Source organism: Contarinia nasturtii, unplaced genomic scaffold, assembly GCF_009176525.2.
Source record: "Contarinia nasturtii isolate CC-2019 unplaced genomic scaffold, AAFC_CNas_1.1 Cnas_scaffold_695, whole genome shotgun sequence".
Taxonomy (NCBI): domain Eukaryota; kingdom Metazoa; phylum Arthropoda; class Insecta; order Diptera; family Cecidomyiidae; genus Contarinia; species Contarinia nasturtii.
In genome coordinates this window covers 1,807,719-1,822,899 of record NW_022198046.1, presented here as the reverse complement: position 1 = coordinate 1,822,899, position 15,181 = coordinate 1,807,719, and the positions used below count along the sequence as shown (strand labels likewise).

The window sequence follows — 15,181 nt, the reverse complement described above, 5'->3', positions numbered from 1 at the left end:
GAACAAGTTGCATTTGATTCGAAATTACATCGGTTGTCATGAAGCTTGTTAGTCACAAGTTTATTTCAAAATTCAGTATAAAAATAAAAGGGAATCACATTTTTTCTATTTGATTCAAGACCAAAATATTCACTCATTCTTCTTGAAGCGGTTTCTTTTATAAAGGACATTTTACTTTACGAATAACAACATTCAAAAGCCACAGCAAGCAATAATAATGTTGACATCTTATAAACATCTAAAAATAAATGTCTTAAGATACAAAGATACAAAGTTAAATGATTGTTAGGCTATTGGAATATGTAGAAATCCAATTCGGAGGTTAATATCTATTTGAAATCGTTTTGCTAAATGTTATGTGCTTTCGAGTAAAAAGAGGAACTTATAACATCTATATAAGCCTATATAATATATAAAAACTATAGTTTTATCTAAGATAATAGCGTTTGGTATCAATGATGCCCATCATCAAAGTGACTTAGTCGTAGATTTACGGATAAACATTCGCATTGAAATTCTATAGTTCAGTCTCACGTAAATCTTTTGCTTTTGTTGGCATTTTTCAAGTGTCGAACTTTTATGCTTCTTCGATAGGGGTTATACCATAAAATACTCCAAAATATTTGGATATTTTGTTGATCTGTCGATTCATTCTCATGCACCATTAATGGTACATAATGCAAATTTTCGAAGCATAGAAAAAGCCGAAAAACTTAGTTGGAACCATCAACACACATAACGATCGACAAAAATGAATATAAACTACACAAAAATCGATTGAACACTTATAGAATGGTGGGGCCAAGAGACACTATAAGGAATATTGATGTAATAACAATAAAAATGAATCCGAACAATATTTCGTTGAATGGTCGTTATAATATGAGTAACAAAAATATGTGTGCATGTGTCTGTCTGAATGTCTTGAAGGCGACATAGATTGAATTGGATTAGGACAAGACTAAACAAAGATTCATGATTTCTTTTAAAAAATGGTATGCTTGAAGATGAAAAAATAAATAAAAAGATTGCACATGAACAAACAAATTATATAAAAAGAATTTCTTATAAATCTTTCGTTTTCTACATAAAAAAAGCAAACACGCAAAAAAATCAAAATGACGATGGAAAATCATGAGGTAGAAAGAGCTCGAATACTTGATAGAAACTCCAACACCAATAGATTAGGAAACATGTATAAATAGGCTACTCAAAGTAAAATGACAGACTGGTAGTAGTAAAAGACGTCATTCAATTTGGTTTGCGACGAGACTATTACTTGAAAAGTAAGTACGATTTAGAGTCGGTCGCATACAGAACGAGTACTTCAAAATAGACAACAAATTACATCAAATCCCAAATAACAAGATTCGAGAAGACTGTCGTGTATATATTGAAGAGCAGATTTTCAACATCATGATGTTCTCGTTAACGAAATACTTTCAATCTTTTCGATGACTTTTCATCACAATTTAAATGTTAACGGAAAAAAATTCAACATCATCAACCAATTCGATAACATCAATTCAATATCATCAACCATTCTGATTCGTCTTTAAAAAATATCAATGACAAAGATCGAAAATTTAAACCTAAATAAAAATGAATGTGAGAAACAAAACAAAAACAGCAAGTGCGTATTGATATAAATTTGTAGCAAAACATGCACAAGAGATAATCACTTACGTGCCATTTGCGATGTAACGAGATGATGAAAAAGTGGCCAAAAGGCTGAAAAATTTCGTGATCGAAATTGAATTTTCAGAAGATGACTAAACCCCGGTGACTTACACATTATGTTTCTCTTTTTAATATCATCGTTTTTCTTTTCAAACACAAATGAGATAATGTTGCGATGTAAATCGTAAAAGAAATCATTCTATAAGCAAATGATAAGAATTCGCTTTTATTATAAATGGTCGTACATACTTATGACTGACTTCAGCGTGCATACCATTACAAAAAGATACAAAGCTTTTGCGTGCTCATAAAAATTGAATAAATTACCAACATCGATTGAAATTGACTTGATGCTTCCAACGTTTTTGTTTGCCTGTAATTTCAATGCAAATCGAATAAAATGTCGACACAATTTTCCTTTGGTTTTTATGTCAGAACATTTTCCCTGACACGCTTACCAATTAGATTAAAATTACATTACAAACTTGCTATTATTATGAAATCTTTTGTTATTTTACTGGAATTACCATTTCGAATATTATATTAGGTGATCAGTCCAATGAAACTAATAGAAAATTATGTCTAACAAATAATACTTGGAACATTTTATGAAGAAGAAAACGAAACGAGATATGAAAATAAAAAGAAAAAGAACAATGAACGTGATAAAAATGATTCATAGTGTTAAGTTCGGTGTAGAGAAAACAAGAAGGATTTTTTCACAGAGAATCGACGGAATGAGCACAGTTGCATCATAAATAAAATGTAGTTATTTTTCAATTACAATTTTAAAATGTAATTTTGTGCACTTCAACAAGAGCACTGGAAAATAAGTTGGTTGGATGTGAATTGCACTTTTTGCGACAGAATTATTTCCCATGTACAATCTTCCAATAAAAATCATAAAAAATTGTACAAAATACCAAAGGAAAATGTACAACTATTGAGAGTGAGTCGGACACGTTTGTAGTTAATTACAGCCGCAGTGCACACAGCAACGAATTGTATCCCAGTTCTGCTGCTTTCAGGATGAAATATAAAACAAACTTGCAACCAAAACAAAAATGGTACTTTATCAACAGCAACGACAAAAAACATATACACACTTCTTACAATCGATTTTTTCCACTTTTCTCCAATCGAATTTTTACGGAAAACAATTTTCATGAAAAGAAAACAGATTTACCTTTGAAAACAAATATGACACCAATAAAATCGAATAGACTCTTAATTCGGATTTTTCCCAATTCAAACAAGTCTTTTTCGCAAATCAATCGAAATGCAATCTCGTTTCCATTTGGTTCGATAACGGCTCGATTCATTTGAACATGAATTTATTTAAATTTCCAATGAAAAAAAGATCCCCACTTAAGCAAAAAAAATGCAAATTTGCACGAAAAAAATGGTAATTGAAAGTAATTACATTGTTATACAATAAAAACCTCAAATAATTGGGAATGAATATCACAAGCGTGAACACAATGTTTTTTATAGCTTCAAACTTTACTCAAGCGTTATTCTAATGCAATTTATGTCCGCTCTTCTGTATGATGAATGGAAAAAATACAATAATAAAAACATCAATTGCAATCAAATCACTGGAAATCATGCAAACATGTAATATTATTTTGTTGGATTCATATGCAACGCTAATTGCTTTTCATAGAAATCATTTTTTTTTGTATATTTATATTCTGCATCGAGGATACATGTTTATTTGTCTTTTCCCCAATTGGATGCACTCAATTTAGATGAAACGTAAAGTCAGACACGAAATTAAAAAAAATCAACATCAGTACAGTCTGCTTTGTGAATTTACAATGTGTAAAAAAAGTTGCATGAAATATTTGAAATAAATTGGGAGAAAACAGAAAAGCCGGGTTTAAATGAACCAATATGTGGTATAGCATATTGATTTAAAACAGACCATAAAATGAGTAACAGCGAGAAAAAAAACGTTGCTTACCATATGTGGCCGATAAATTACCAATTCACATTTTTGTTTTAATCTCAGTGGTGTATGTGTGTGTGCAAACCATCGTTTTTTGTATGTTTGTTTACGGCAATTGCTGTATTTATAATTTTATTTAAAATGGTATATGGTTTATTTGTTTGAATTTTTTATGAATTTTCCCTTTGAAGTATTGATGGAAAAATAACAAGGATGTTTTTATTTATTTATTTGCTCATGACAGAATAACAATTTGTATGGAATGACCAATTATCGGTATAATTTTATGCGGCACCATTTCAGTATGCAGATCATAAGATTTTAATATATAAAAGGCATACGGGTGACAACGAAAAGTTTTAACCCTCAAATGTATCTGTTTTTTTATTTCTTAAAAATAATATAAATTAAAATATGAACACTTGAACAGCATAAAAGTATATTTCAAAAAAAATGTGTAAATTTAGTCATTTGATGAATGTTGTTTTGTGAGTTCTAATGAAATTAACTTTATTTCTAATTTTTCTTACAGGTAAGAGCATGAGCGTTGGCCTAAACGGTGACATTTTCTGAATATATGAATCTAAAAAAGTGTCCATTATTCACATACGCACGTAAGTTTTAAATAAGAGGAGTTTCTCATATCTTTTTTTTTTTATATTTAATCAATGTTATCTAGAATAACATCGCATCCTAATGATATAAATTTTGTTTATAAAAGCATTTCGTATAAGAGAAGTGCTACGATTAATTACTGCACGAATTTGCACACTTGTTAATGGAAATCCAATCAAAATGAATTGTATTAAAAGGGCATTATGGGTGTGAAGAAAAGTGCTGGATTATGCAAAACCACAAACACTGATTACTGCAGATACCTGAATCTTTCATTATCAGTTTTCGTTTATAAACCATATTCATATGCATGAGATTTTCTCATGTTTATATGCATCTGTAAACCACAACTAAATTAATTGGTTTACGTGTCAAATGAATTGGCACTCAACGAAATCGAAAACGAGAAGGCAAGCCACCAATTCCAATCAAGATGAAGATAAACGCCTTTTTCTCTATCACAGTTCTATAGAAAAATACCTGCTAATAATGAATCGAAAGATAACTCTGTGTCTTCTCTATCATCGAATAAATCCGAACATTGCATCATCCTATTACAATCAATCATTTCAAATGTGTATTCCGAAACAAACATTCACATTAAATATCGGTTGGAAACCATTGGACTAAGTCCCTTATTTTTTTTCCTTCTTTGGTTGTTAACCTGATAGCATTGCTGACCTCAACACAAAAATCTGATAATGAGATTTACGTTTATTTTGATGTTCTGATAAACATTCGGTCTTTCTCTCTCTCGTCTACATTAACATCGGCTTGATTGGCCGCTCTTCAAGCGGTTTCTTTTACCACATACGCAAAAAGAAGAAAATGCCATTAATTTGCTCAAATGAAAATTTTATCCATGTGATTGCAGACTGACCATAAATGTTACTTGGTTATCGGAAATTCGGTTTCATGTGAATAGCATGAAATCGATTTTTTTTACATTGAGCATCGTTCAGAAAATGTTGTGTGGTGAAAATACTGAAAATCCCGAGAATTGATGTCAACCGTTTCATTTAAGATGTCTTCTCGAGTTTATCGAAGAGTTTTTTTTTGGTATGCGTGCGTTATCGAAGAGCCATTAGTGCGTGAAATAAAATTTCGTTTCTTATGTTCTTAGTACACGAAAAGCTATATTCACGACCAATTTATTTAGATTGAAAAAAGAATGTGACAAATAAAACTCATATAATCATTTTTTGCTTCTGCTGTGCATGCAGACATACTCTGGTAATGGTCAAGTTCGACTTTCAACCATACTTTGCACATAATTACTACGATGTGATGTCTATTTAAGGCTTTAGTTACAGTTTTCTTACAAAAGTAGCATTATGGATTGATGGTTATTGTGAATCAAGCCAATATTCATTAAGAAAGTCACCAAAAGTATATTTTTGAGTATATAATATATTGGTCAAGCCTATTTTATTGAATATATTAGGGTTTGAAACATTTTGTTCCTCTTGGACATAATGACAGCCGGGCAACAAAGTAAGCATAGATTGTTATGTTTGTATTAGTTACTCTGGCAAACGTTACAGGTAAAATTACGATGCTACAAATGCTGTTGTCCGCTATTTCCAAGGATTGTCTAAGTACGTCAATAATAAAAACTCCCAGTAGTGACGGGACAAATCTTCGAATCATAAAGAGATATGCGAATCAATCAAGAGAATATGTACTCGTTCCAAAAAGCTTGTCAAAATATTCAATTTTTTCTATTTTTTGTATTCTATTTTTTTAGAATTGAGTTTTTTTAACGAATTATTTATTTTAATATGCTAAAAATAATAAATAAATAAAAATTCAATTTCATAAAACACAAATGCATTGATGAACATAAAGTTGGAAACCTACATACCACGATTGTGTGAAATGCTTGATGCAATTTTGAAATATGAGAAAAATTACCGCATAAACATCAAATCATTGTGCTTTTGATCGTACGATAGGTAACAATGAATAAAGTTCCTAATTGCTTTGGCATATTTGCTGTGTGGTATAATTCAGAATTATGATGATATAAAAAATATTTGAATTTAATAATTATTTTTGGTGTCTATGCGTACATCACATCAGTTGAACTGAGATGATAAGGTCTTGGGTGAAAACTGTGCGTTGATAAACTCATACACAGATAGATAATAAAACAGCAATCGAAGGGTATCTGGTACAATCTTGAGAATTTCAACACCAAAACCTTGCCTTCGGGTAGAAATCCAGGCGTAAATTCTTGCTGCATATTGAGCAGTGCGAGCATCAACAGCAACCAAAGAAAACCGCTTGAGCAAGCAAGAGTTTTATGGTTTGCATCCACGTACAAATCCAACATTTTTTCTATTAAAAAAATACTGGAAACATTACGTTTTAAATGCATGTAATAGCATTTTAAATAAAATAAAATATTCAAATTTGCAATACATTAATTTCATTTAATGTTAACAAATTTTTGGACTGAGCTGGGCATACATAAAATAAACTCAAAATACAAAATGTGTACATTGCACAGTGCACTAAATTTTAATTTGTTATTTCATCACATTTTCTATTCACATCCGGTGTTGGTATCTCTATATCCACACTTTAAAACTAAAGGACTTGATGCAAAAGAGTATACAACTAATTTGATATTTTTCCAACAGATGGCGACACTTACAATTGTCAGTTTTAATAACTTAACAATTAACTAATATTTAGTATTTAATAAAATTTATTATATAATTTTAAAACCAAAAAGAATAACATAAAAAGTTCCCACTTAAAACATTAAAACAATACTTAAAGTAATTTGATTGAATTCATTTTATTAATTGCCATGGACATGTGGCAAAATAGAATCGTCAATTCAACACAAACAATACATATACACAAACATGACATCGTTTAAGCCATAACAACGCAGAGCACAATATGCTGTATAGAAATACTAATACATGCGCGCACTACTCAGCTTCGTCTTTGCTTGTTGCTTCAAGCGTGCATGTGATGCTTGTGTGAATGTATTGTTTGTTCTGCATTGTATGTTTTGCGCCGTGAAATCGATGACAACAAATAAAATGAATTCAAAAAAACTATTTTAAGTATTGTTCTAATATTTTGATTGTTTTTTTATATATATAACTGGAATTAGAATCTAATTTTGAATTCTTATTTTTTAAATATTTGTGAATTCCAATAGAATGGACCCACATTTTTCATTCATTTTCTTTCCTTTTTTCTTTCGAAAAACAAAATGTCATTTTAACATGAACATATTTTCTCAAATGTTAACATGCTATTTTACTCGCAACACATTTTGTTTGCGAGAAAAATACTATTTTTCCATGAATACCATTTCGGCTGCAGTTAAAATGCCCTTCTTCCATTAATTTGTATTATTTAAATGTATTTTTTTTATTTAAATGTTCTTAAAAAATGCTATCGATGAAAAAATTACAATATGAAGTTTTTTATTCGGATGATTTTTTCAATACTTATTTTTCCATCAAACCACTTTTTGCTTCGAATATATACTATATTTTGATAAATAAAATATTTTTAGAAAAAAAAAACAAAAATAAAGAGAAGATATTCATCTTCCACTTAATGTATACTTTACTGTAGAAATAAAAAAAAATATTTATCTTCTATGGTTTCGAACTCTGGAACACGTACGATTCGTGCGATAAAATTCTGCGCGTCTGCTGATCAAGCCAACGAGTTTCTTATTGAATAACACGCTATAATGACATATAAATGACACCGCTGAAGATGAATATCTTCTCTTTATTTTTGTATTTTTTTTCTTTCTAAAAATGTTTCATTTATCTAGTATTATATTAATATAGTATTTATTCGAAACAAAAAGTGGTTTGATGGAAAAATAAGTATTGAAAAAAATCATCAGATTAAAAAATCATCGATAGCATTTTTTAAGAACATTCAAATGAAAAAATTCATTTAAATAATACAAATTAACGGCAGAAAGGGCATTTTAACTGCAGCCAAAATGGTATTCATGGAAAAATAGTATTTTACTCGCAAACAAAATGTGTTGCGAGTAAAATAGCATGTTAACATTTGAGAAAATATGTTCATGTTAAAATGACATTTTGCTTTTCGAAAGCAAAAAGGAAAGGAAATGAATGAAAATTGTGGGTCCATTCTATTGGAATTCACAAATATTTAAAAAATAAGAATTCAAAATTAGATTCTAATTCCAATTATATATGAATCCCTTAGAATAAATCAACATTACTAGATAAATGTCTTCAAATGCGTTACTGAAAAAAGTCAGTCAGCAAAAACGTTATAAAATATATGGAGGATGTCACGCTTTTGTTGGCGAACTTTTTTATATAACGCGTCACATACAGTTTTTGACACTATTGCTGACGTACTTTTTTCTATAACGCATTTGAAGACATTTATCTAGTAATGCTGATCTATTCTAGGCGGTTCATATATAAAAAAAACAATCAAAATATTAGAACAATACTTAAAATAGTTTTTTTGAATTCATTTTGTTTTTTGTCAACGATTTCACGGCGCAAAACATACAATGCAGAACAAACATTACATTCACACAAGCATAACATGCACGCTTGAAGCAACAAGCAAAGTCGAAGCTGAGTAGTGCGCGCATGTATTAGAATTTCTACAGAGCATATTGTGCTCTATTGTTATGGCTTAAACTATGTCATTTTTGTATATTTGTTTGTGTTGAATTGCCAATTCTATATTGCACATGTCCATGACAACTAATAAAATGAATTCAATCAAATTATTTTAAGAATTGTCTTAATAATTTATCCGAAGCATTTTTTTTCAAATATTCTGGAATAAAATTGAATCTTTTTGCATTTTTTTAAATAAAAAATGTACAATACGTTTTTCGAACGATCTCATGAGTTTGAAGTTGATTTATTGTATGGTAATAAAATTAATTGTATACTCTTCATACGAAGAACACGCAACAAATCCTTTTTGTAAAAATAATATATAATTAGGATTTAAAAATATAAATGTGTACGAACGACACAAAGGACGCTTTGCGAACTGTCAAACTATACTTGAGTCGTGTGGAACTGATAGCATTTTATTTTTTATATGTGCCGCCATCTATTGACAAATTATGAAAGTAATTATATATTTGTCATTCATAGATCCGTGCAGGTTGTCCTTTGTTTTATGACCGTAAAAATGCAATTATAAATAAATGACTGAAAAATTTATTGAAACACTCACCACGTTAATTTATTTAGTCATTCAGTCACAGCCGGATGTTTTGGGTACATAAATTCGAGAATAAGAGGTGCATACAACCAAATGTTCAAATGTATATGTATAATTGGTTGGTGACATTTAAAAAAGTTTCTTTGTTCACAATTGTATTTAAACATTGGTCTACATTTCTGGCTTCGCACAAATAACTGGAATAAAGGCAGCATTTTTTAGTATAAATGCATGTAATTAAATTCCATTTGCTTATTCATGTATTTGGTTCGCATACAAAATAATTGCATTTACGTACATATTAATTTGGGAGAGTAAAAAACTGATATCATGTACTAGTAAAAGGGTTACTTTTAATCGACTCCTTTTGACCTGTATCAGAATTATATATAGTATATCATTTCAATCACATTTGCCAATATGAGACGAATGAAGAGGTAGAAGGTGAAAGAAGAATAAGAGACGGGCGAAAATCATGCGGCAACTGAGTAATTGCGTCACAAATGACATTGTCAAATGCGTTAATAAGTGATGCAGAAATGTGTCGTGTAAAGCATCGAAACCGTTTCATTATTATTTATGCAACAAATGAAATGCTCAAGTTTTTGCGGGCACGCTTGCAGGCTTCGAAGGGAGCAATGTTCAAAATTGAAAAATTACAAATAAATTAATGCGAAGCTGAGTCTTTTTTAATTGATCATTTGTAGTTGCAAACCGAATTGTATACAATTTCGTTTAAAAAATGCAAATAAATGGTATGTACTTTTACACAATGTACGTACAAAATCATGTATAAATATGTATAATTTCCAATTATCTGAATTTAAATGAATGCAATTAAAAATGTCTCGTGCAAATTATGGATGCACACAATTATTATAATTAGTTTATTGTACATAACTGATGGAAAATTGCGGTGTACAAGCAAACAGAATATGAATCAACTACCAGTTGACTAATGAACATAAAAAAAGATATGTACAGATATTGACTGCACATGATTGATTAATTTTAAAGGTCTTTGATAAATGCAAATATGCAATTTGAATAATTAATCGCAGCTCCAAAATAAACTTACAGCCCGAAAGCTTTTTTCCATTATCTTTTTTGTTTTCATTTTTTCAATGTTGCGATGATGATACAGTTACAACATGCTTAAAATATGAATGCATGGAAAACTTTTTCAATTACAATGACACCGAGCTATGACTGGGCAGCGTGGCAGAATTATTCATAGAATTTTTTTGCTTTTTCTTGAATACGTTCAATTTTTCTAGTAGTTTTTTTCCCATATGAGCATAAATGACACAGTCTTAACATAAATAATTATCAATTTCATCTGGCAATATGAACATTCAAAGTACATATGATTGCTATAGAATAAAAACAGCGTATGAAAAGGTCGCATTTCAAAGCGAAACACCGTCATACAAAATACAGCAAAAAATGTATGTAAAAACAACCTATGTTGTGCGACCGTATCATACGCTGTATTTATTCTAGAGAATTCATATAAAAAGGAAAATGATTTACGGCAGTGAAGCAACGAAATATCAGAGAAGCGCTTCTGCACTTTCAAAAAAAAATGCATGCATCACTTTAATAACTATATTTAAATATTAAAAGCGAATAATGATCATAAGAGAGGAAATCAGAGGAAATCAACCACAACTAAATATTTCAAAAATGACGACCACATAACAAAAACCAAAACAAAAAACAACTCATTTTTGCTTTTGCATGTTCACCACATAATTTTTAATTATAAAAGTTTTTTACGCTGCAATATATACGTGCGTCGAGAGCAACTGTTGCAAGGTGTAATCAAAATAGTTGAAACCTTTTTTAACCATATCACCGAGTTTTCTATTAGAATTTTTACATCAGTACCAAAAAATTATTGAGTAAAAAAGTGTACAATTTTTTAATCGAAACATATGCTGAGTGAGAAACATCACGCAAATAAGTGAAATGCAACTGGTAAAATAAGTCACATCAAAGTCAAATTCGATGGATTTGGTACCAGCTGCTCAAAAACATTTTTCTATGCATGAATTCACTCTAATTTTATGTAAACTTCATTCATAAACTTTCATGTGCAACAAAACGGGATAAATAAAAAAAAACACTTTTTCCCAAAGGTTTACTTAAAAAAAGGTTTGCATAAATGTCGGCAAAAAATTCAATTCAATACTGAAAAAGGTACTTCAATTCATTTTGTATGCAATAGTCAATTTTAATTTGAAATAGTATTTCAAAATATGGCACAATGGAAAGGACCGATACAAAAAATTCTTCAACAATATCAAATAGATGAAAAGAAACCCAATCTCCTTATGTACACTCGAACATATTATTAAATAAAATATATTCACATTCGGTCGTTAGTATTCTAAACACGAAAAGAGTTTGTTACTTTCTCTCGCCATTAAACATACAATGTACATCTGTTTAAGTTTTCTCGAAAATTGACTGTTATATTTTTGTTATTTGAGCTTTTTCTTTCATATCACTTCCATATAGTTCTTTCGTATCACATCCGAAATAAGCTGTCTCCAAAAGAATTAATATCTCATGCATTTCTTATTTATTTTTTCAGTGCATCACATCTAATGTATAGAAATTAAAAATAATAACAAAACTTAAAACGATTACAAATAGTGTTTAAAAATGAATTTGAAAAATTATAACATATATAATATTATACTGACTAATTAAAAATAACGATGTTACTTATATCATTCTCAAAATACTCAAGTTTATTACTAATACCGTGTACATTAAACTTTTCGAATGACGTTTTTCTCATTGGATTCGTATTAATGATGTGAACTAAGTGGTGTGTACTACTTCATAAAAAGTTCTATTTTATGTCACCAAAGAAATCTTTATCACGAAAACCAAATCCAAAATTATGAAAAAATCTTAAATTACATAAAACTCAGTAAATTCTGATCAAATTGTGTTCAAGTGCTAGATGTAATTAAAGAAAAGTGAACTGATTTTCCATTAACTACCAATTTAATTATGTAATTCAGTTTGTAAGATCCTCGAGACTCAAGAGCCTAAAGTGCTCTTTTCAATAATCGTAACCTGTATTTAGCGCTTGCAATTTTCTCCGTTATAAATTTGGTTCAAGAGTTTGAAACGGACAATGGCTTGTCGGAATTCACAGTCGAGGGACTGAGAGAAAACCTGAACACAAGAAATCTAATTGAAAAGAAATGTCGGTGAAAGAGACAGCAAAAAGGTGTAAAGTACATAAGGGATAAAAAAAATCGCAAATTGTTCCATTTATTAATATATCATAATAATGCGGCCTACTGTACCACTTCACTTGAGATTCCATAAAAGACCACTCCATTTGTGCGAGATATTTGCAACAGTTGAATTCGAACAATAAATAATAAAAAGTACGACAATAGTGAATATTGAATGAATGTTGTTATGAAAGTGGTCGACTTTTCTTTGTGTTTATTTGAGCGAACTTCCCCCACTCTACTCACACTCTTCACGTTTTTTGCAGAAAGAAAACTCAAGCGTTTTTTGTGCTGAAATATATGGTTCATTTGTATTTTAATTTTATCGAAGATTTACGATAAAAATGGTTGAACATATAAGTTGGATATTTGACAGCAACTTGATAGTTGATGCTGTGTTAAAGATACGCCAAATCAAATAGTTAAGGAAAAATGGCATAGAATAGGCCATGCACTAAAATGGTCCAATGAGAAACGATTCAATAAAAAAGTTATGATGTCTCATGTATAATTTGTTATATGGAAGAACTGACAATGAGAAAAAAGGGCCACATATTTTTTGACTAAAAACGAAACAGTGATGGGTATCATATATAAATTCATGTGGCTAAAAGGAGCCAAGTTGGCTAGTATATGTTGGCAATGATTGAAAGAAGTTCATCCAATTTCTTTGTGGTGTCTCGATAAACTGATGGATTATAAATGGATACTTTATTGAAACATCCTCTGAAAATCCTCAGGAATTTTGCCACATGCACAGTTTTTGCAACAAAAAAAACCCACATGTATAGAAAATATTATATAGATGGGTAAATCAACATGAATCACAGAAGAAGAAAAAAATCAGGCATGACAAATTAATAAAAGTCATGGAAAAACTAAGACGAAAGAAAAAAATATGTTAGTGGTGTTTCAGATCTGCAAAATTATCTCTGAACCAAAGGAAAAGTGAAAATATATCGATTCGAATTTACGTCGACAAAAATCGTAAATAAAAAGATCAAGCATTCAATGCACAGATTGATGAGAACATAATCAAAAGGAGAACAACCTCAAGTCAGAATGAATTACGTTTAATAATTGAAAATGTTACGTTCCATTAAATGGTCTTTTCATAGGTTATTCATGCGATTTTTCCTACCGATTATCGCTGACTTTGAAATCTATTCCCATTGTATTGTCGTCTAGGGTATTATTTACAGATGATCGCACGCGATAGAAATTCCTATTTCTAACGGTTGGTTATTTGTCAAATGACGTTCATTATAGACACACCAACACAACCATACATTTTGCTGATATATACTCGAGGTCGATTTTTCTTCCTCATCTTTGATTTCTATTGTCATAAACAACTGAAAAAGCGAAACGTAATCAAAAAATAAAGAGATAATAAATCAATTGGTAATCTTTTCAAGTGAACATTATGAAGGATCTTTGGATTCATTTATCGACCCGATTGAACTACCATTGACTTGAAGAATATTTCTCGTGTGTATGTGACCAGAAGAAAATTTAGTGATAAATTTCAAAAGTGTAGATTTTGATGAAACTGATTTTTCATAAAAGCTTTTTTCGTTGTCGAACACTTTTGTGTACTCATCGTTTTTTTATCACTTTCATCCATTTTTAATTTTTCTATCCCATTTTTGAATATGACAATATACAGCTCAACTGTTTTGCAAGTATGATTTGCCTAGTTGTTGTTTTTTTGCAGCTGTGTGTGAGTACCTAGTAACTGGTTATGATGTTCAAAAGGTTGAGGCAAAAAATGCAATTTTTGTTTACTAACGAGTTTCCCAATGCTGAAAGCAACTCGTTTTCAAATACAAAAAAAACGGTGAAATGATTTCTTTCATTTGAATCTATGTAAAATAACTTCAAGCAAATGCAAATATGCGCATATTTTTGAATTTATGTTGAATCGAGCAAAATGAAAAAAAAAAAAAAAATGAATTGAAAAAAAAAATCACATCCTAAGTTAATATTTATATAAAACATTTTAAAATATGTGCGTACTGTGCAACCGCCTTGAATAATAGAATGTTACGTTGCCACTCGAACTTGAATTGCTTTATTTTACATTTATATTTTTAACGTCATGTATATAGTTTGTTCTCGTTATAAATTTGCGAACGAACAGCGATTTCTCGTCTGGAAAGAAGAGCGTCAGCTCTCGAACTATTTTGAGAAAAAAATTAAACAAGTGAGTAACCCACACAATGGGCACTGAAATTTTATCTGATGAAAATAAAATCGAGAGAAAAAGTGACTGAAAAGATGAAAAGAGTTGAGTGTGCAGAAGGGATGCGATGGCATATGGTGTCGGTGCTACTTGAATGTTTTTTTGTAAACGAAATTTCATTCTACATACTTGCTTTCTTTCGTTCGGGGATCACAAAATGCTATTTTTTTATCCGTTTCTGACCGTCCCACATAAACTGATATGAAACACCGA

The 15,181-nt window shown here is 30.1% G+C and overlaps 1 protein-coding gene across 3 annotated transcripts in view; it reads left to right on the top strand.

Annotated features, from left to right (window-relative positions):
* Nucleotides 1-15,181, top strand: part of LOC116340844 (neural-cadherin) — a 156,053-nt gene that overhangs the window by 36,868 nt on the left and 104,004 nt on the right. For all 3 annotated transcript variants that reach the window (XM_031767552.1, XM_031767551.1, XM_031767550.1), the window contains exon 2: nucleotides 4,164-4,245. The gene's annotated coding sequence lies outside the window, so the exon portion shown is untranslated. The remainder of the gene's footprint in view (nucleotides 1-4,163; nucleotides 4,246-15,181) is intronic.